The 24,417-nt window shown below is 39.3% G+C and overlaps 1 pseudogene; it reads left to right on the forward strand.

The window, feature by feature from the left end:
• The first annotated feature begins 6,559 nt into the window (after window positions 1–6,559).
• Window positions 6,560–23,875, forward strand: LOC113939344 (annotated as a pseudogene).
• The last annotated feature ends 542 nt before the right edge of the window (window positions 23,876–24,417 follow it).

Raw genomic sequence — 24,417 nt, forward strand, 5'->3', positions numbered from 1 at the left:
GTGATTCAACAGTCTTGCACAATTCACAGTGCTCACCATAGCACATGCCCTCCCCAATGTCTATCACCCAGCCACCCCCTCCCTCCCACCCCCAACCACTCCAGCAACCCTCAGTTTGTTTCTTGAGATTAAGAATTCCTCATATCAGTGAGGTCATATGATACATATCTTTCTCTGATTGACTTATTTCACTCAGCATAACACCCTCCAGTTCCAACCACGTCATTGCAAATGGCAAGATCTCATTCCTTTTGATGGCTGCATAATATTCCATTGTGTATATATGCCACATCTTCTTTATCCATTCATCTGTGGATGGACATCTTGGCTCTATCCACAGTTTGGCTATTGTGGACATTGCTGCTATAAACATTGGGGTGCACATACCCCTTCGGATCCCTACATTTGTATTTTTGGTGTAAATACCCAGTAGTGCAATTCCTGGATCATGGTAGCTCTATTTTCAACTTTTTGAGGAACCTCCATACTGTTTTCCAGAGTGGTTGCACCAGCTTGCATTCCCACCAACAGTGTAGGAGGGTTCCCCTTTCTCCACATCCCCGCCAACATCTGTCATTTCCTGACTTGTTAATTTTAGCCATTCTGAATGGTGTGAGGTGGTATCTCACTGAGGTTTTGATTTGGATTTCCCTGACGCCGAGCGATGTTGAGCACTTTTTCATGTGTCTGTTAGCCATTTGGATGTCTTCTTTGAAAAAAATGTCTGTTCATGTCTTCTGCCCATTTCTTGATTGGATTATTTGTTCTTTGGGTGTTGAGTTTGATAAGTTCTTTATACATTTTGGATACTACCCCTTTATCTGATATGTCATTTGCAAATACTTTCTCCCATTCTGTCGGTTGTCTTTTGGTTCTGTGGACTGTTTCTTTTGCTGTGCAAAAGCTTTTTATCTTGATGAAATCCCAATAGTTCATTTTTGCCCTTGCTTCCCTTGCCTTTGGCGAAGTTTCTAGGAAGAAGTTGCTGCGGCTGAGGTTGAAGAGGTTGCTGCCTGTGTTCTCCTTTAAGATTTTGAGGGACTCCTGTCTCACATTTAGGTGTTTCAACTATTTGGAGTCTGTTTTTGTGTGTGGTGTAAGGAAACGGTCCAGTTTCATTCGTCTGCCTGTGGCTGTCCAATTTTCCCAACACCATTTGTTGAGGAGACTGTCTTTTTTCCACTGGACATTCTTTCCTGCTTTGTCGAAGATTAGTTGACCATAGAGTTGACGGTCCATTTCTGGGCTCTCTATTTTGTTCCATTGGTCTATGTGTCTGTTTTTGTGCCAGTACCATACTGTCTTGATGATGACAGCTTTGTAACAGAGCTGGAAGTCCGGAATTGTGATGCTGCCAGCTTTGCTTTTCTTTTTCAACATTCCTCTGGCTATTTGGGGTCTTTTCTGGTTCCATACAAATTTTAGGATTCTTTGTTCCATTTCTTTGAAAAAAGTGGATGGTATTTTGATGGGGATTGCATTGAATGTGTAGATTGCTCTAGGTAGCACTGTTGACATCTTCACAATGTTTGTTCTTCCAATCCATGAGCATGGAACGTTTTTCCATTTCTTTGTGTCTTCCTCAATTTCTTTCATGAGAATTTTATAGTTTTCCTTTGCCTCTTTGGTTAGATTTATTCCTAGGTATCTTATGGTTTTGGGTGCAGTTGTAAATGGGATCAACTCCTTAATTTCTCTGTCTTCTGTCTCGTTGGTGTATAGGAATGCCACTGATTTCCGTGCATTGATTTTATATCCTGCCAATTTACTGAATTCCTGTATGAGTTCTAGCAGTTTTGGGGTGGAGTCTTTTGGATTTTCCACATAAAGTATCATATCATCTGCAAAGAGTGAGAGTTTGACTTCCTCCTTGCCGATTTGGATGCCTTTGATTTCTTTTTGTTGTCTGATTGCTGTGGCTAGGACTTCTAATACTATGTTGAATAGCAGTGGTGATAGTGGACATCCCTGCTGCGTTCCTGACCTTAGGGGGAAAGTTCTCAGTTTTTCCCCATTGAGAATGATATTCGCTGTAGGTTTTTCATAGATGCCTTTTATGATATTGAGGTAGGTACCCTATACTCTGAAGAGTTTTGATCAAGAAAGGATGCTGTACTTTGTCAAATGCTTTCTCTGGGTCTACTGAGAGGATCATATGACTCTTGTTCTTTCTTTTGTTAATATATTGTATCATGTTGATTGATTTGCAGATGTTGAACCAACCCTGCAGCCCAGGGATAAATCCCACTTGGTCATGGTGAATAATCCTTTTAATGTACTGTTGGATCCTATTGGCTAGTATTTTGGTGAGAATTTTTGCATCCATGTTCATCAAGGATATTGGTCTGTAATTCTCCTTTTTGATGGGGTCTTTGTCTGGTTTGGGGATCAAGGTAATGGTGGCCTCATAAAATGAGTTTGGAAGTTTTCCTTCCATTTCTGTTTTTTGGAACAGTTTCAGGAGAATAGGTATTAATTCTTCTTTAAATGTTTGGTAGAATTCCCCTGGGAAGCCAGCTGGCCCTGGGCTTTTGTTTGTTGGGAGAGTTTGGATGACTGCTTCAATTTCCTTAGTGGTTATAGGTCTGTTCAGGTTTTCTATTTCTTCCTGGTTCAGTTTTGTTAGTTGATACATCTCTAGGAATGCATTCATTTCTTCCAGGTTATCTAATTTGTTGGCATAGAGTTGCTCATAATATGTTCTTATAATTGTATTTCTTTGGTGTTGGTTGGGATCTCTCTTCTTTCATTCATGATTTTGTTGATTTGTGTCATTTCTCTTTTCTTTTTGATAAGTCTGGCCAGGGGTTTATCAATCTTGTTAACTCTTTCAAAGAACCAGCTCCTAGTTTCGTTGATCTGTTCTACTGTTCTTTTGGTTTCTATTTCATTGATTTCTGCTCTGATCTTTATTATTTCTCTTCTCCTGCTGGGTTTAGGCTTTATTTGCTGTTTTTTCTCTAGCTCCTCTGGGTGTAGGGTTAGGTTGTGTATTTCAGACCTTTCTTGTGTCTTGAGAAAGGCTTGTATTGCTATATACTTTCCTCTCAGGACTGACTTTGCTGCATCCCAAAGATTTTGAACAGTTGTGTTTTCATTTTCATTGGTTTCCATGAATTTTTTAAATTCTTCTTTAATTTCCTGGTTGACCCATTCATTCTTTAGTAGGATGCTCTTTAGCCTCCATGTATTTGAGTTCTTTCCGACTTTCCTCTTGTGATTGACTTCTAGTTTCAAAGCATTGTGGTCTGAAAATATGCAGGGAATAATTCCAATCCTTTGGTACCAGTTGAGACCTGATTTGTGACCTAGATGTGATCTATTCTGGAGAATGTTCCATGGGCACTAGAGAAGAATGTGTATTCCGTTGCTTTGAGATGGAATGTTCTGAATATGTCTGTGAAGTCCATTTGGTCCAATGTGTCATTTAAAGTCTTTATTTCCTTGTTGATCTTTTGCTTAGATGATCTGTCCCTTTCAGTCAGGGGGGTGTTAAAGTCCCCCACTATTATTGTATTGTTGTCAATGTGTTTCTTCACTTTTGTTATTAATTGCCTTATATAATTGGCTGCTCCCATGTTAGGGGCATAGATATTTACAATTGTTAGATCTTCTTGTTGGATAGACCCTTTAAGTAGGATATAGTGTTCTTCTTCATCTCTTATTACAGTCTTTGTTTTAAAATCTAATTTGTCTGATATAAGAATTGTCACCCCAGCTTTCTTTTGGTGTCCATTAGCATGGTAAATGGTTTTCCACCCCTTCACTTCAATGTGAGGGTGTCTTTGTGTCTAAAATGAGTCTCTTGCAGACAGCATAACGATGGGTCTTGTTTTTTAATCCAATCTGATAGCCTATGTCTTTTGATTGGGGCATTGAGCCCATTTACGTTCAGGGTAACTATTGAAAGATATGAATTTAGTGCCATTGTATTGCCTGTAAGGTGACTGTTACTGTATATTGTCTGTATTCCTTTCTGGTCTATGCTGCTTTTAGGCTCTCTCTTTGCTTAGAGGACCCCTTTCAATATTTCTTGTAGGGCTGGTTTCGTGTTTGCAAATTCCTTTAGTTTTTGTTTGTCCTGGAAGCTTTTTTATCTCTCCTTCTATTTTCAATGACAGCCTAGCTGGATATAGTACTCTTGGCTGAATATTTTTCTCATTTAGTTCTCTGAAGATATCATGCCAGTCCTTTCTGGCCTGCCAGGTCTCTGTGGATAGGTCTGTTGCCCATCTAATGTTTCTACCATTATAGGTTACATATCTCCTCCCGAGTTGCTTTCAGGATTTTCTTTTTGTCTCTGAGACTCCTAAGTTTTACTATTAGATGTCGGGGTGTTGACCTATTTTTATTGATTTTGAGAGGGGTTCTCTGTGCCTCTTGGATTTTGATGCCTGTTTCCTTCCCCACATTAGGGAAGTTCTCTGCTATAATTTGCTCCAATATACCTTCTGCCCCTCTCTCTCTTTCTTCTTCTTCTGGGATCCCAATTATTCTAATGTTGTTTCATCTTATCGTATCACTTATCTCTCGAATTCTGCCCTCGTGATCCACTAGTTGTTTATCTCTCTTTTTCTCAGCTTCTTAATTTTCCATCATTTGGTCTTCTATATCGATGGTTCTTTCTTCTGCCTCATTTATCCTAGCAGTTAGTGCCCCCATTTTTGATTGCACCTCATTAATAGCCTTTTGATTTTTACTTGGTTAGATTTTAGTTCTTTTATTTCTCCAGAAAGGGTTTGTCTAATAACTTCCATGCTTTTTTCAAGCCTAGCTAGTATCTTTAAAGTCATGATTCTGAACTCTATGTCTGACATTGCACTAATGTCCGTATTGAGTAGGTCCCTGGCAGACAGTACTACCTCTTGTTCTTTTTGTTGAGGTGATTTTTTTCATCTTGTCATTTTGTCCAGAGGAGAATAGATGAATGAGAGAACAAAATGCTAACAGGTTAACAATGTCCCCAGAAAATATACTCTAAGCAAATCAGAAAAGACCTGAAACCAAGGGAAAAGAAAGGAAAAGAAAGAAAAAAGTAAGAGAAAGAAAAGAAAAAGAAAAAGATAAAAACAAACAAAAACAGAACAAAACAAAAAAAACAGAATATGATCAAATATGATCAGGCTGGTGCCTAGATCAGTGCCACACTCTAGATTTTGGGTGTATTTTGGTCTGTTAGAAGAAAGTACCTCCTAAAATTTTAAAGAAAGAAAGACTTATATATGTACAAAATAAGGGTTGATACAATGAAGGGATAGAATATGACTGTAAAAATGAAAATTATAAAAAATTTTGAAAAAGGAATTTATAAGATGTTTGAAAAAAGAAAGAAGAGGATTTAAAAAAAAGGAAAGAAAGAAAGAAAAAAAAAGAGGGGGGAGAGAATGTGATCAGGCAGGAGACTAGAACAAAGCCATACACTAGAGATTTAGGGTATATTTTGATCTGTTAGAAGAAACTGTATCTCAAAATTTTAAAGAGAGAACAACTTATATATATATGCCAAAAATAAGGGTAACTACTATGAAGGGATAGAATATGACTCTAAAAATGAAAAATAAAAATGGTGTTTTTTTTTTTTAAAAAGGGATTGATAAGATGTTGGTTGAAAAAGGGAAAAAGAAAAATTCAAACAAAAACAGTTAAAAAAATTAACTTTGAAAGACTAAAGAATCATGGTAAAAAAGCCATGAATTCTATGTGCAGTATTCCCCTAGCGCTGGAGTTCTGCCATTCTCATTGATCAGTGAACTTGGTCTTGGCTGGCTGTTACTGCTGATCTTCTGGGGGAGGGGCCTGTTGCCATGGTTGCCAAATGTCTTTGCCAAGGTGGAATTGCCCCGCCCTTGTCAGTCCGGGCTAAGTTATTTACTCGGGTTTGCTCTCAGGATCTTTTGTTCCCTGCAAGCTCTCCGTACAGCGTTGGAGGACGACAGTGAAAATGGTGGCCTCCCAATCTCCGCCCCGGAGGAGCCGAGAACTCGGGGCGCCGCTCCTCAGTGCGCCCCCAGAGAAAAGCAGTCAGTCACTCCCGTCTCCCCGGTCTCTGGCCGCACTCCGTGCTCACCCGGCCTGTGACTGAGCGTTTCTATCTCTGGCACCCGACCCCGTGTGGAGTTTCCAAACCCAGCACATCCCTGCGGTGCGCTCCCGCGCCTCTCCTCCCGGGGGAGGGAGGGGAGTCTCCCCGGCTCTGCTGCTTGTTGGGTCCCTGCTGGAGGAGCAGTGGCCCGACTGTGTCACCGATCACAGTTTATGGCAACCCCGAGCTGAGAGCCCTCACCTGGGCTCCGTCTCTGCAGCCGGCTTCCCTGCTCTGACCCTGGGAGCTCTGCTGCACTCAGGCACCCCCGGTCTTTCTGTGACCCCGAGCGTCCTGAGACCACACTGTCTCAAAGAGGATTCCACCCCCCGCTTAGCCACTGGAGCGACGTCCCTCAGCGGAGCCGACTTCTAAAATTCCGATTTTGTGCTCTGTGGCTCTATCACTTGCCAGAAGCAGCCGACGGAGGCCTGCTCCCCCGCCGTCTAGCCTCCCGAATATCGCCTCAGGTTCACTTCTCCGCACGTCCTACCTTCCAGTAAGTGGTCACTTTCCTGTTCAGAGAGTTGTTGCTACTCTTTTCTTCAGTCTCCTGTTGAGTTCGTAGGTGTTCAGAATGGTTTGATCCCTATCCAGCTGAATTCCTGAGACCAGATGAAATCCAGGTCTCCTACTCCTTCACCATCTTGCTCCGCCCCTCCGTAATTTCTCTTTCTTATGGATAATTTTACTCCATCTCCCCAGTTCATCTTTGCCGTCAGTAAGAGTTATTTAGATTATAGTCCTTTTTCCAAAGAAATGCATTATTTACATTCTTAGAGGTCAGGAAATATACAGAAAAACATACATAGAAACGTGTATGTGTGTGTGTATATGTATATGTATATATATATATATATATATATATATATATATATATATATATATGTATTTGCTTTGTTCTTTGTTTTCTTTCTTTTTGGTCCTATAAAGAGTGAGCACCAGATGGGGGAAAACAGCAGCAGGGTTAAATTTTTTATTTTATTTTTTTTCACCTGCAGTGCCCCCGAATTCACTAAATGTTTTGACTTACCTCTTAGCTTTCTTGGGGTTAACTGTGCTTAAACCATGAAGTCAGAGAATGATGTCAGCCCCACCCCCCACACAGGAACCCCCTGCACACACTCACACCATTTCTCTGCTCTCTGTCCCAGGAACCTGGAGGAGTCTTTGTTCTGCTGGGTGGGTGGGCTCTTTGGAGGTCATTAAAGCCTTAATGAGCTTCGCTTGCAGGGGACAGTAATACCGTGCCTGGTTGTCAGGCCGGGACACTTGCTCCCTGGTTTCCCATCTGCAAAGATGGTCTTAGTTCTGCAAACCCAGAGGGCTAGGCTGCTTCTCTCATGACTCAAAAGGTAAAGAATGACAAAAACCACTTGCACACGATGTAGTTCAGCCCTGAGAGTCTGACTCTTGCCAAGGACATACCCCACACAAATGCTTACTGGACTTTTTAATATTCCCATTCAGAACCTGACACGTGAGCCACAGTCAGTTTGCTTGATTGCTTCTGGATGTCATTAGTTGAGTCATTTTTAATCAGATAATGTCATGCCTATTCCCATAAGTGACTCTGCCATTGAGGAGCCAGTCAGAAACAGTACAGCAAAAGTCAGCCAGTTATCTAAGGCGGCTGTGATGCGGTAGAAGGATTATTGGAATTGCCTTTCTAAAAAGCTGGTTCAGTCTGAAATCTGCCCAGTAATTTAGCAGAGTGAACTGGGGCACATTGTGAAATCACCTCATTTCCTCCTCTGTTTGGAGGGCACAGGGATACTACGTTACCATGGCAAACTCAGGGAGAGAATCTATAGGAATGTATGTTATATCATCTATTATAGGTGATGTATTCTGTATCATCTACGGTGTATTATATGTTATAGAAATATTACATCATCCATCCTGTACTCTCAAACTCTTATGACCACCTAATCCCAGCCACAATTTCCTCTTTTCTGTTAGAAGCGCGATGATATTTAGACCACAGTGAAGACTCAGTGAGAAAATAGATGTGAAATGACTTTGTGAACTATAAAATATGGCATCTGAGTATGACTTATTTCTTTAATATAAGCATAATATAAAGTTGTATGTCCTGTTACATAATATATAGGGTATATTATTATGTACTATGCATTATACATCAATATATGAAACATTAATACATGTATTATTTTAATATATATTATGTATTTTATTACAGTAGCATGTAATATACATATAATACACTATATATAATTTTATATTATATATTAGGGTGTATTATGCATAATTTCTTCTTATTTTTATTCAGTATTATTATAAGCTAAGTGTTTCAGACAATCTGTCTGACCATGGGATGATGCAAAAATCATTTTAAAGTAGCTTTTAATTAAAGAAAAATTTTTATTATTGAAGTATAGTTGACATAAAATGTTATATTAGTGTCAGGTGTGCAACATTGTGATTAGCTAATTCTATACATTACACGATTCTCATCATGGTAAGTGTAGTTTCCATCTGTCACCATACAATGTTATTACAATATTATGGACTATATTCCCAATGCTGAGCTTTTTCTCCCTGTGATTTATTCACTTTGTCACTGGAAGTTTGTACCTCTTAATCCCCTTCACTTATTTTGTCCAACCCCCACTACCCTGGCCACCACTAGTCTGTTCTTGAATAATTCCTATCACTCATAATGTCAAGAAGACAGGTTAAAATTAATTAGTTATAAAAATTTTTAATTCATGTGGACCTGCCTCTCAATTCCTCTTCAGCTTGAGGGAACTTTGAGATTAATTATCCCTTATACCTTACTCATCACCATCCACGTGTGACGTGTGCTGTAAGTTCTATGCTTGATGTTTGAGCATGTAAGCTCTTTCCACCTCCTAGGCCATCTCTCCACAATTAAGGCACAATGTCAACAAGTGGCAGTAGGGGACTATAGAACCTTTGTCAGGGGAAAAAATCTATGCATTTTCTGATATTACTATTGAAAGAGCATCTTTATTACAACACTAACAGAAATCATTAGACATTAAAACTGAACCTTACATAAGTTTCTACCATCCACCCATTTGCAGGAGCCAGAAGAAGAGGCATCATCTTTGACATTTTTCTCTACCTCACTTCAACATCAAATTTATTGTCAAGGTCAGTCAATTTTTCCATCTAGAAATGTATGTAATCACCCTTTTCTTTCAACCTCTGCTATGACCACCTACCCCCCCAGCCACTGTTACCTCCCCTCTGGTCTGTAGCATTGTCTGCTGAACGTTCTCTTCTCATCCACTCTGTTCTTAGTGCAGTGATTTTTTTCACTGTAGAAACGGGAATATATCAACCCTAACCTCCACTCCTTCCTTTCACTCTTCTCAATCCCCATAAAGCCTTCTCTTTATTAGTTTTTTTTTTTAAGATTTTATTTATTTATTTGACAGAGAGAGAAACGCGAGAGAAGGAACACAAGTAGGGGGAGTGGGAGAGGGAGAAGCAGGCTTCCTGCCAAGCAGGGAGCCCAATGTGGGGGTCGATCCCAAGACCCTGGGACCATGACCTGAGTCGAAGGCAGACGGTTAATTACTGAGCCACCCAGGCGCCCCAAGGCTTCTCTTTATTCTTAAGGTAAAACCCCAAACTTTTAATTCACTTTACTAGCCTTTGAATTGGTTGCCCCACCTACCTCTGAGTGTCCCCTGCACTTTGTTCTTCCTTGCTCTATCTCGTGTAATCCTTACTTTCCCTAATTGTTCCTACGTACCAAGGTCCCTTCCCTTCTGCCATCCTGTCTTTGCACATGCTTCTCCCTCTGCCTGGAATCTCCCTCATCCCAGACCCCTTAATATCTGGCTAACATCTATTCATCCTTCACATTGTCATTTATGTCACTTCCCCTGGAAACAGTCTCTAAACACAAGTCCCCTTTTTAATGCACTACATAACTAAAGTAGTAACTCTGATCACCACTGGATTTCATTTCATTAATTTCTGTTGCCTCTAGCAATTATAGACTAGCAATTAGACTATTCCTTCTTACAATGAATCTCCAGCACAAAACAAAAGATCTAATTGGGACACTCCTGGACAAGTCGGGATGAGTCTGTTACTCTAGCATGCATTCAAAATTGTGTTTAAAAATGAAGTTTGAGGATTAAAGTCCTTTGGTTCAATATGTTGTGTTCGTTACAAATGCTTAATTACTAAGATCTTAAACCTATCTCTTTTTCCTTCAAATTAACAGATGAAATATTTTCTTCCCAAAGTTAATTGCTTTGTGTCATTTTCATAAATTTCCCTTACTGGAATTTCAGTTTCCTAGCTGGTAGAATTCCTTACAAAGTAACTTTTTAAACAAAATTTAGTATTTTTGAAGGAAGGAGTTCATACCCCAGTTCTGTTATTTACTATATGACCTTGAGGAAAAACTCAGTATGTTCTTCCATCTATAGATCTAATCATTCCAGATTCACAGGATTATGATAGCAATCGGATACAATCCTGTATATTACTGATGGCTACCAGAGGGGAGGTGGGTGGGGAATGGGTGATACAGGTGAAGGGGATTAAGAGCACACTCATCGTGATGAGCACTGAGTAATGTATAGAATTGTTGGATCACGGTATCATATCCTGAAACTAGTATAACACTGTATGTTAACTATCCTGCAATTAACATAATTTAAAAAAAATCTAAAATCCTATTTGCCATAGAGTAGATGCCCAATGCATGTATGTGTCCCTCTTCCAATTAGGAAGTTCCTCAACTGGAAGTGTGAAAAGCACCCTCCTTTTCCTGTGTTCATCTGTGGGAGCCATGGCTGGCTTCTCTTAAGGAGAGCGAGTATTTCTCTTCATTGCCCACTCTTAACCTGAAACCTTTGTGATTTGCAAAGAAGCCATTGTATGTCACTTCCCAGAGAATACTTCAGAAGAAATCATGTTTTTGTTCTCTCAGACATATCTAAAATAGTTTTGGGCTTTCTGGTGAGTTTATTAGGAGATGTGCAGTGTTCATCTAAGCCATTATAAGCAGCATGGGGCAGAAGGCCATGTCCCAGCTGCAGAGAGAGCAAGACCCTCTCTGTTTCAGGTGAAAGCCCCATGTCTTTGTTTCCACGAGACTTCATGGGAAGGTTCTGAGGCAGTATTTATTTGGTTTATGGTAACCTCTCAGATGTACTGCATCTGCTTTGCAGTAAAGGATGTGGGGCTCCCTTCTGGTAACGTGCTGCCTGCCGCAGACAACAGGCATGTTTGTCCTTCTCAGCTTTGATCTTTTTTGCCTCATATCTAAATGAAGGCTCTCTTGTGCCTTCAAAGCTAAGTGGCTTGTTTGGCTTCCAGTTACAAACAACTCTGCTCCTGCCGCCAACTGGGCTCCCCAATCTTTGCTTCCATTCTAGCTCCTGCAGTGGGAGGGTTGCAGGGAGCCAAGATGAAGTACAACTAACACATACAACTCAAGTGCAGTGAACAGAAGAGGGAACTGGTGCATTCCAGGGAGTACCTGCTTGCTTGCCGGGAAATGGTGTGGACCTGGTGGTGAGACCTGGGAAATGAGGCGGGGAGGAGATGTAGACAGGGGAAAAAGAGACCATAGGAAAAAGTGACATTCTTAGAAGAATGTATACCACTGAGGCAAAGGACCTGGATGCCAGATTCAGGCAGCCTAGGCTGGAAACAATTATTAGCTGTGATAAATTCCTCAGGTTGCCAGGTCTGTTTTCCTGTTGGTTAAGGAAGGATGATGGTAGTACCCATCTATCTCATCGTGAGTATTAGATGCGAAAGCACAAATGAAGTGCTTAGTACACCACTGGACGTAGAGCAAGGACTCAGTGAATACTACTTTTGGTTATTAATAGTAGAGATGTGCATTTTTTATTATACTACTTAGTGTCCAGATGAAATGGTCTCTCCCATTCCCTCTCTAGAGAAATGGTACTGACTCATAAGGGCCAAATTCAGATGTCTACTTCTGAGAATATGCTCCAAAAGCCTTGTCATCTAGTCAGTATTGACACTGGCTTCTAGAGCTACACAGAGACCACACAGAGACTACTTTAGAGAATTATTTACTCTTTTATGTCTTTAGTTCGTAACTTATAATTTGATTATAAGACAGATAACAGTCTGAGTTGAATTAGTTGTTTGCTTATTTGGCTAGACCAAGAGACTGTAAGCTCCTTGAGGGCAGGACCCTGGTATCACCCACTACTGCATCCCAGCTGCCTTACAGATCCATGATCATTAGGAGCAGCGTCCTATGGTGACTATGAGCTCAAGATCCCCCACTTCCTAGCTATGCATCCTTGAACATGCTCTGAGAGCTCTCTGTTTTTCAGTTTCCTCATCTGTGAAATGGGAATAAGTGAACCTGGTGCTTAAGTCAGCAACGAGAACAAAACAAGACAACATACATAAAGTACCTGAAACATATATTGATTGTCCCACATTAACTGTTGTCCGTAGTGTAATAACATAGACAAATGACCTGAGTCATAGAATCTTGGTAACTTCTGTGCCCTTTGACACAGAAGGGTTCCTGTTTTATTTTCTTATTTTGCACTATGTTTAACTTACCAGTTTCATTATATCTATTTAGAGGGAGAGAGCACAAATAAATCCTAAATAAATACATAATTAAATAAATAAATAGTGAAGTTGGAGGAATTTTCAGATGTGTTTGTGTGTGAAACTAGAATATATTCATGATTTCTGAACATCAGTAGATTCCTCACTACATTTCACTGAGTTTCTATGACAAACAGGACTTCTCAGCAAGTTTTAGTGACTGATTTTACAGTCCTTGGTATTCCTCTACTGTAATTCCTGGACTTTTATATCTCCCTTCTCTGAGGTCCTCTCTTCTGAGCTCTACTTCAGCAAATGTAGGGCGCTATTTCAGAACGCACTTGATTAGCACTCACAACGGAGAAACAAATGGAATATGCCTTAATCTTTTGCCTCTCTGTTATTTCTCCCAGCCAATTGGCCAAATTGGCCAAATCACAGTGATGATGAGTCATTTTTCCTCCTCCTCCTCCAGATGTTTTACAATTTCATTTCATTACTATTACATGCTATACACCAAACCGACAAATATATAGTATCTTGAGTTGTCTCTAATTTCCTCCTAAATACAACCAAGTGATCGATTGACATTAAATATGGATTTTTATACTGGATTCTTTTTTACACAAAAAGATTTAAATAAAGCAAATTCTTATTTTGTTTGTTTACGTTTACACACTTTCTTGATTGAGTTGTCTGACATTAGAGAAGATATTAGAAAGAATAGAAAGATTTTAGATAATAAAGACATTAGAAAGATCTAGAAAGTAGGGAACAAAGGAAGGAGGAAGGAAGGAAGGAAGGAAGGAAGGGAGGGAGGAAAATAATTTTCCTTTTGCTTTCCAAGGCAAAATATGAGCTCAGGTTTTCCATATTTGTTTAATAAGTGTGTGGGTATGATATAAATTATATATCTTCAGTCTGTATATCAGTAGTTCTCAAAAGTTTTTGTTCAGGATACTTTGCTTTTTTTTTTTTTAAAGATTTTATTTATTTATTTGACAGAGAGAGACACAGCGAGAGAGGGAACACAAGCAGGGGGAGTGGGAGAGGGAGAAGCAGGCTCCCTGCTCTGCGGGGAGCCGGATGCGGGGCTCGATCCCAGGACCCTGAGACCACGACCCTAGCCAAAGGCAGATGCTTAACGACTGAGCTACCCAGGCACCCCAGGACACTTAGCTTCTTAAAAAAATTGAAGACACTAAAGATCTTTTGCTTATGTGTGTTATGTTTATTGATATTTACTGCATTCAAAATTTTAAAGAGATTTTAAAGAATATTATCTATTAATTTATTTTAAATAGTAATAAATCCATTATACAGGAACATAAATAATCTACTTTTAATTAATAATTAATATGATTTCCAAAATTAACAACAACAAAAAGGTTCAGTGAAGAGTAGCACTGTTTTACATCTTTGCAAATCTCTTTAATTCCAAGTTTAAGAGAAGAGAGCTGGATTCTCATATCTGCTTCTACAGTCAGTCTGATATAATGTGTTATTTTGTTTGGTATATGAAAACAATCTGGTCCCATGCAGATAGAGTTATAGTTGGAAAAAGGAAGAGTATTTTCATAGCCTAGTTAGATAATTGTGGATGTTCTTTGGTACTACTTCAAAATTCTACAGGTGTTATTTCCTTAACAATTAACTGCAATGTGTAATCTAAAACCAGATTAATGAACTATTTGTACTTGGTATACTCACTTGACAATGAAAGGGGGGAAAACAAATCATGTCTTAATAGAATAGTTTTGTCCTTGTGGATCTCATGAAAATGTCCCAGAGATACATATGCATGTCCAGACCACACTTTAAAAAACACTGCCATACTCCACCTTAAATTCTTATCTTATCTTAGAAGACAAAAAACAAAACAAAACAAACAAACCAAACAGCATTACTGAGAAAATTATGCAAGAAACTCTTAGGTAACTTGCCTTACCTTTGTCCAGTTAACTCAGGATAGAACCAAATTTGAATTTGGTCTTCCTCTCTTCTCTCACCTATAGGATATATTCCCAAAAATACAGAAGTGAGGAAATACAGAGGCATATAGTATGATTTTTCCCAAGGAACCATAATTCTTGAGAGATAAATTGGGTATTATAGCTATTGAGCATCAAATTCTGGAAAGAGCATGGTTGGACTTTTAGCATTGCTGTAAAGTCACACTGAGTGAGAAGACCTTCCACTTGAATGGAGAACAAACTCCACGGTGAAATTTAGGAAGGAAGAGAAAAACCGAAGTAGGAATATGGAAGGAAAGTTCGGAAGAGGTCAAAGAATAGATAAATACAGTCCATAACTAAAGTTTCAAACATCCCAGGGTGTGTTAGGAGATTAATTTATTCACCCATGTCATAATAAAGCTGTCATCTTCTGCAGAACCCAGAGGAGATGATGAGGAGGTGACTGAATACCTATCCTTTTGATGATTTCTTGGTCCTCTACTCCCCTGATGATGCCCCCATTCCAATTTTTTGTTCCGGGCCAATGAAACAGGGCTCCTTGTGATACTCACCATTAGCGTTATCAAAATAAAAAGAGCAGAGAAAGCAAAAAGAGAATAGAGTAAATCAAAGAAAAAAAATTGAAAAACATCAATATTAATAAAATGGGTTTAATATGGTATTGTGATATATGAAGGTATAGCATCACCAAATTCTATTTTAACCAGAAGATGGAGAAGGGAGGCAGCACCTATTGTATGTCTATTACATGCAAGGCATGTGTGGCACCCTGCTCCATGCTTGAGATAAAGCAATAGAAAACAAGTCAATTAACACCAGGGCATCCTATACCTCTCACTAACAGAAAAACTAGATTTGCTGAGAATGTCTAAGAAATCTTAGACTAATCTCATGAAACCTATACGATAACTATAGATTTTCAAAATTGAAAAATACCTCTAATGTTAAGGAATTAAACATTTTCTATCTCATGACCTATGTTTTGTCCATTTGTTTCTTTTCAAGAAAGTATCCAGGGTAAAACAAATAGTTTACAGGGTAATCTGGGTAGGTTTCTATTTTTTATGCTACATTAGCAAATACCATAGCTGTGCCATTATGCTAGAAATAAATTTATAAACCCAAAATAACTAGAATTCAGTTTGGTTTACAAAATTAGATTTGGTTAAAATTAAACTTTACTAAACCAACTATAAATGGAAACATTTTCGTTAAGCAATTTTAAGAACATTTTAATGTAAGGCACTGATAGGCTGAGGGAAGGAGAAAGTCATAAGTCGGTTTGAGATTCTAAAGACCTGCAAGAGTTTTACAATATTTTTCTGCAGTGACCAGAAGAAATAAAAGCTGCTGTTAAGTTTTATACTATCAAATTTACTGCCATTTACATAGCAGCAATCCTTGATAAAACCTTTTTAAAAAATTATTTAGGAGTGTTGCTAGTAAAAAACAAGCAAACAAAAAAGTGTTTTTAATGTTAGTGATCAAACACATTAGTCTTTAAGCTTCCTATCAACTGGGATTATATCTACCTGTGTCATATTTTCTTCCTAGGGCCTTGCATCGTACCTCGAATATGGTAATGGCACAGTATTTGTTGAATATTTTCAGGGAATACATGTGTAAAAAGGGTACTGTCTTCATTATTCATTTTCAAGAAATTTAGAAATATGAGCATATCTTGGTCTACCTTTACCCAGATTTTTACTGTCTGGGTACCACCTGTAAATCAAGAGTATGGATGGAGTTATTACGGGGTCAGGGAGGTGAGATCATGGATCAGACTGAGCCAGAAGAGACACCACACAGGGGTGTCACTGGTGAAAACACAGAGCTGAGAAAGAAAAAAGAAAGCCCTATCTAAGAAGATTGCTGGGTTTGAAAGGAAAAAAGGTAAGAGAAGAGGGAGAAGTGAGACAATATCTGGAAAGAAATCGCCCGTGAGTTCAGAAGGCAATGGAATAGGGAACACTTATTAATTTGTAGTGGGAAGGTATAAATCTATGCATATTGACCATGCAGTGTGCTGTTTTTATATGGAAGTGTCTACTTTGTGGCGCCTTCCCATTGGATGGACGCTGGTGGCAGAGGCAGGGAAAGAATTTATCCAAGGCCGAACAAAGAGATACAAGTTAACTGAATACACCTCCAGGGAGGGACAGGCAGGACAGCAAAGGAGAGACGGTCTGCCATGAGGTGATGGTGAGGGCCTATAGTAATAGGGGGCGGTGAGGAAGTATGGGAACGCATGGAATTTTCCCTTTTTGGTAATCTTAGGAACCGTCCGTGGCTCATTGTAAGTAGTCCATTGGTCCGTTAGGACCTATGGCTGTTTCCAGGTGCATCACTTCATGAGACTGTTTGTGTCAGTTTGGTGGTCACTGTGGGCCCTTTTGCCTTGTTCAAGTTTTCATTGCTCAGACTTGTTGCCTAAAAGCAGCCTCTACATACCTCTTCCAAGGAATAGAAGAACTTCCAGTCGCACTAAACCAGACCAGACATTCACAGTTTACTCTGTGTAGTACTTTGATGGAGGAGACTATTTCTGAGAGCAAGAGACCACCCTCTGCTTGCCTGTGGGTCTAAGGAGAGTAAGAATCATGTCATTTCTCCAACCACAATCTAGTTTCTTCCACCCTCAGTGGATCTACACAAGCTTCTGCTGGGGAAACTCATCGGTATTAGAGAGGACAGGCCTGTTCATCTAAACCAAGAATGTCTTCCACCATCTTAGATCTGCCAATCCAGTTCTCTCCTCCATTCAGAGGATGGGGTCCATTTAATACCTAACCCTAAATTCCTCCCACTTCTCAAGTCTATAATACCTGAACTTGAAAAACACATAAGTCACACTTCCTTCACAAAAAGTTATTTGGCATGTCCATCCATCTATCCATCCATTGATGCACATATGCATGCATGAGTGAATTCTTTTCAAAGTTAGGGCAAGAGGTAAAAAAGGTGACTTAAGTTATTTCAACATCTCCACCCTTTGCCTACACATATGAAGATGTGTTGTAGTTTCGAGAGTCATCACAATGAAATAAAGTAAGGGAAAATAAAGTACAAGAAAATGCCAAGTTTTATTACGACTTATTTGTTAGAGCAAGCTGTGAAGACAGAGTGCCTAGATTGGAATACTTGCTCTACCATTGACAAGTTATGTGAACATGTGAGATATAAATAACAAGAGAACCTCAGCTTATAAGGTTTGGGGACTATTACTTTAGAGCAATAGCTGATGCATAGCATTTGCTAATTTGTTAAACATTGTGATGGACAAAAGAATATAAGACAGCCTCAATTTTCTAGTAGGAAACAAGGTATTTGGAAAGGTAAGACATAGAAGTTCCGTCACAGAGAAGTTAAGTATCTGTCTAAAGGTACCAGGATGAAAATGAAGTCCAGTGCTGTTCAGTCCTTGTGTCTAGGGGATATTTATTTGTTCTGACACTGGGGGTATTTATTTGTTCTGACACTGTCTCTTTATTGGCTCTTCAATTTATTTTTACGTTTTTGCTTTTGACCATCCTCTATTACATGTCACATGTTCATGCCACCTCAGCCGTTTCAATCATGACTGATCTCATGCAAAAATCACCTACTCTTATTTTCAGTGGGTTTTAGGCACAGGAAGACTGGTTAGATCTGAGTTCAGCAGGATGGCTTGGCTGGCATTCATAGCAGACATCCAGAAAGAGAAGCGATTGTCCCCCTTTAGTGCCACAATTTTAACAAACGTGAACCACTAAGTTGAACTTGAAAATGATTTGCTTTGAGAGAGCCAGGGTTCAGCGCTCTTACCTCTAAGAAACAGACCACTGCATTCCAGGGCTGTGCCAGAAACTCATCTTTCCCCCTCTGGGATTTGACTTGAGGCTGGAGATGTAGGGCAATTTCTGACAGAGGGCAGAATACCCATGTCAATCTTGTCTCTCTCCATAAACCAAGTTTCTCAATCTACCCAAACATCAGGAAATGTGCTCATTTCAAGTTCTGGATCATTTCAGCTCTGAATTACGGGATTGGCGTTCCTCTTGTGGATTTCAAAACACACACCCACACCCACACACTCCCGCGCCCCCCCTCCCCCAACACACAACTAATACAGGCTTTAGGTTAAGGCTTTTAAATGACGTGTCCCTCTTTCTCCAGCTCCTGTATGTCCTTCCTCCCCGCCCCCCACTTTGACCTCTTATTTGTTTACAAGCCTTGCACTTCAAGCCCGCTGAAGAGCTCAGGTCTTTTTACTTGAAAAATGACTTTCCATTCAGGAAGGAAATTCATAGGAGCAAAAAGGCTTAGCTGAACCAGTACTAAACATCTTCGTGTCCCAGTGATTGAAAGAACTGGCACTTGGGCCATCCCTCACATTATTCTCTGAATGCCATGACCAAATGTGAAAGTGAGAGGATGCTTGGGGTTGGTTCTTGTCTTTGAAAAGCAATGCTCCAGGGACAAAGAGGCTCTTTTACTGGACAGTAATGACGGCCACGAGGTGGGAGCCATAAACCAGGCAAGGCTGGGCAGTGTGCATGCTGACATTTTTCATTCCTGATATCCCACAAATATTTCCAGCTTCAACAGAGCCTCTGTGCAGATGAAAGGAACGTTTTTGTTTCTTGATTTTGTTATATTATGTTTGAAAATTCCTACCAGCCTCCCAATGACCCATTTGGAGATAGCCTGGCAAAACTATTTTTCACCACCTTTATATCCTCCCTTTTATAAGCAAAAAGAAACACTAATATTGGTGTTGTTTCCTGTAGGTAAATGAAATCCATACTTCAGCCTTCCCCAGACTGCCTCGCCTTTTTGTGTGTGGGGCTTAGAAATCTCAGGAGCTATTGTTCAGCCCGGCCTGCCCACGAGCCAGTCTCAGTGATGTGCAAGTAAGCAGATTAGATCCCAGACATTAAAATTAAAGGGAAAAAATTAAAAAATAAAAGCCATGGCCAACTTCTGTAAACATGAATGACCTATTCTGAAAGAAAAAGAACAAGCATTTTGCACAAAGACAGATGGAGATGTGTGGGGGGCAAAACTACCCAAGTCAGCAGGGGATGGATGTATGGGATGGATGCACTTGTCAATGACTTCAAAAAGGAGCTACAGTGCAGTTTTTTTTTTTAATGGAAGAAGAATGCAGGATTATTCCATACCTTTGATACATTCATTCCTTATTTTTATTGTCTGTTGGCTTGTTTTTTCCATTTGGAGATAGTTTACAAGAATTTGTCCCCTTTGCTCCACACTCTCCCCATCCACCAAGTCATGCAACCTATCTTCTTTGATGGAAAACTCCATTTAGAACCTCCCTTCCTCTCTCCCTCCCTCCCTTCCTTCCTTCTCTCCCTCTTTTCTTCAAATATTTTTTGAATGTGTGTTATATGACAGGCACGGGGCTCAGCTCAAAGGAACAAAACCATCAAAAATAATGACACAGGTCCTTCCCTTATAATTTATAAGCTGGTTGGGAGAGGATATAAAATAGATAATTATGTACATAAATACATCATTATAACTGCTATGAAGCAAAATCTAGGGTGTTATAGGAGTCTACACGGAAGATTTAACCTCATCACAGATGTCTGACCATTTTCCCTGAGGAATGGCATTTAAGCTGATACAGAAAGGGTGAGAAAACACAATGAAGTATCACAGAATTTATGATAGAAATCTGTTTAGGACACCATGAAGGTGCAAAGAAAGGGAAATTCTACCTGGGAGAAGAAAAGAGGTATGGAGCTTTCTAAAGGAGGCTGTGTTTGAGCTGAATATTGAAACTCTGAAAGAACCTGAAATAAAATCATATTCAGTCTCACCCGAAAATAATATTGACTTCCATTCAACAGGTGCACGCTTCTTCCCTGCATTTAGGCTGTCTTCACTTTGATGTCTGATCCTATGGATTTTTCCTGGTTTTCACCAGTGACTACCTCTTTCTTCACTTTGTGAACTCGTAGTAAGAGGAAGAAGTCACATGCACACTCATTTCCTTTTTTTTACTCACTTACAATAAACCCCAGTCATCCTGACTATGTTTGAAAAATATCACAAGGAAATGGTGGTAACAATAGTTGTTAGAATAGATTTATAGGTGAATTTTCCATTTTTTAGTTTGTTCCTATATTCTTCAAATATACATGCTTTTTTAAGCCAAAGGTTTATCTATTTCAATCTAAAACTTTTAGTGTTTATAAACAGTGCCACTATCAAGGCTTTTTACTATATTATCTTTGGTTGTATATAGGTCATCTGAAATGCATACTTCTTTAAAGCAAAGGTATTATGAACAAATTTCCAATAGTTGAGGCTTCCTTTACCTACCTCTCCTCTGAACTTTGTCCTGCTCTGTCAAATTAAATCCCCAAAACAGCCCAAAATTCCTATCCCCAAGCCATCTTGAACTCTTACTTTGGAGTGATAGTATTAACTGGATGACAGAGTCGGCTAAGTGATAATGTTCCACAAATGACCTTTCTCCCAGACTATGGTCTGTATATCACTGTACAGATTTTCCTCTTTGCCTTCACTCATGTGATTTATAGCAATCTTTTTGTTTTTTTCATTTAATTTAATTTTATTATGTTATGTTAGTCACCATACACTACATCATTAGTTTTTTTTTTTTTAATTTTTTATTGTTATGTTAATCACCATATATTACATCATTAGTTTTTGGTGCAGTGTTCCATGATTCATTGTTTGTTCATAACACCCAGTGCTCCATGCAGTATGTGTCCTCCTTAATACCCATCACCAAACTAACCCATTCCCCCCGTGGAAAGAGCCAAGATGCCCTTCAATAGATGAATGGATAAAGAAGATGTGGTCCGTATATACAATGGACTATTACTCAGCCATCAGAAAGGATGAATACTCAGATTTGCATCAACATGGATGGGACTGGAGGAGATTATGCTAAGTGAAATAAGTCAAGCAGAGAAAGTCAATTATAGCAATCTTTTTAATAAACAATTTGAGAATTTTTATTTAAAACTGGAAAATTAAGAGCATTTTTACTTAAAATTAAATTTATGCTATAAAGATAATGTGTTATATTTTTAATAGTAAAAATCATCAAGGAAAACCATTTTCTCATTTTACAGCCTTGTTATACTTTCCCCAACAGCTAAATTAAATCAGTTATTTCTCATTATTTTACCTCATCTGTGATATAAATAGCAATACTCAGCATTTCCTCAGTATTGGTTGAAAACTGACTGTATATAAGGGCTATACCAGGTGCTGTGGGGTTGGCTCTGCCTTCTTAGTACAATGTCGTAGGTGAGTGGTAAGAACAGTTCTTGTCTGGCTCACAAGCTCAGTAAAAAATCATTAAAATTTGGCTAGAAAATGTCTATTAGCTGTTCTTTTTTTTTTTTTTTTTACTTTAATGTCATTTAACAGACTAAGGATGTTACTTTCTAAGAGTTTTTATCACTAAGTGGATTATAACTTTTGTCATTGCTTTGCATTCATTAAGATGGTTGTAAGTTGGGGCACCTGGGTGGCACAGTCAGTTCAGCATCCAATTCTTGGTTTCAATTCAGGTTGTGATCTCAGGGTCATGAGATCAAGCCCCAAGTCAGGCTCCCCACTCAGTGCAGAGTCTGCTTAGGTTTCTCTCTCTCCCTCTCCCTCTGCCCCTCCCCTTCCCCCACCACATGCTCTCCCTCTCTCTCTCTAAAATAAATACATAAATCTTTAAAAAGAAAAATATGGTTATAACTTTCTTTTCTCCTTTATTCTGTAATATAATAAATTACTTTGATTTATTTTCAAATAGTAAGTCCTTAAAGCTTTCATGCAATGAACCTGATTTTGTTGTGATTTACTATCCATTTGTATATCAGTGGATTTGATTTTTCTAAGATTTTGTTTAAGGGTTTTATGCCTATGTTCATGAGAGAGAAATTAGCTTGCAATTTTCATCTCTTGTAACGTTCTTTTAAGATTCAATGGGAGTCGGGCGGTTTGAACAAGACGAAGACAGAACCGAAGCCGGGCACAGGCTGTGGAGTGGTCCCGCCGAGAGCCGAAGATGGCAGTGAACGTATATTCAACATCAGTCACCAGTGATAACCTAAGTCGACATGACATGCTGTCCTGGATCAATGAATCTCTGCAGCTGAATCTGACGAAGATTGAACGGTTGTGCTCAGGGGCTGCCTACTGTCAGTTTATGGACATGTTGTTCCCTGGCTCCATTACCTTGAAGAAAGTGAAATTCCAGGCTAAGCTAAAACATGAATACATCCAGAACTTCAAAATACTACAAGCAGGTTTTAAAAGAATGGGTGTTGACAAAATAATTCCTGTGGACAAATTAGTAAAAGGAAAGTTTCAGGACAATTTTGAATTTGTTCAGTGGTTCAAGAAGTTTTTTGATGCAAACTATGACGGAAAAGACTATGACCCCGTAGCTGCCAGACAAGGTCAAGAAACTGCAGTGGCTCCCTCCCTTTGTTGCTCCAGCTCTGAACAAACCGAAGAAACCTCTCAGCTCTAGCAGTGCAGCTCCACAGAGGCCCGTTGCAACACACAGAACTACTGCAACCCCTAAGGCTGGCCCGGGTGTGGTGCGAAAGAATCCTGGTGTGGGCAACGGGGATGACAAAGCAGCTGAATTGATGCAGCAGGTCAACGTATTGAAACTTACCATCGAAGACTTGGAGAAAGAAAGAGATTTCTACTTTGGAAAGCTAAGGAACATTGAATTGATTTGCCAGGAGAATGAGGGGGAAAACAATCGAGTATTGCAGAGGATCATGGACATTCTGTATGCTACAGGTGAAGGCTTTGTGATACCTGATGAAGGGGGCCCACAAGAGGAACAAGAAGAGTATTAATGGCCTGGACCAGCAGAGCAACATCCGAATTCTTCACTCCAAATCATGTGCTTAACTGTAAAATACCCCCTTTTATTATTCTTAGAGGACTCACTGGTTTCTTTTCATGAGCAAACAGTACCTCTTCTTGGTACTTGTTCTGCACTTTGCAGAAGTTTCACCCCTTTTCCAATGAGTTTGAGTTAGGAGCTTTTACCCTGTAGCAGAGCAGTATTAACATCTAGTTGGGTCACCTAGGGAACAAAGAGGCTGACCATGGGGCTCACCGTGTGGATACTGGTAACACTGAGTGCTGGAAAAGGTGTTTTTATGTGATACACTGAGGTGGAAACCTCAGTAGAGAAATGTAAAGACTGATTTGAATTTTAAGCTAATGTGAAATCTTGGCAGAGAACGTTTTAATAAATAAATGCCTTAAGAGTAAAAAAAAAAAGATTCAATGGGAAATGTTCTTTTTTTTAAATTATCTGGTACAGGTGTATAAGATTAATGTTATCTTTTCCTTAAATATTTGGAAAAACTCACCCCTGAAATCATCTGAAATTGATGAATGAAATTGACAGATGACTAAACAGCACTGGAAGATAAAATCATGAGTCACCCAACAAGCTAACAGGAAAATTAATTTAGGAGCCCAGGTTTCTAGGCTTCCAGTTTAGTGCTATGCTCACACTTGTTCTCACTTCAGTTGCAACTTTTATTATGCTATCTAGAATAATCAGAATTTGTTCTGGAAAATAGAAGCCATTCTAGATATTTTTAAAAAATGTAATTCAGTATATGGTATTAGATTCCCGGAGCAGATGGTTAGAGCACTTTCAGTAATTCTGGAAGTCCAAGGATAGTGTATGACCACCAATGGTCTCAGTTTCCTGTAGCACTGGGGTAACAGATTCTCAAAAGGAACCAGGGAGCCAGGAAACAAACCCCATATTCACTGTCT

Source organism: Zalophus californianus, chromosome 4 (genome assembly GCF_009762305.2).
Source record: "Zalophus californianus isolate mZalCal1 chromosome 4, mZalCal1.pri.v2, whole genome shotgun sequence".
Lineage (NCBI taxonomy): Eukaryota > Metazoa > Chordata > Mammalia > Carnivora > Otariidae > Zalophus > Zalophus californianus.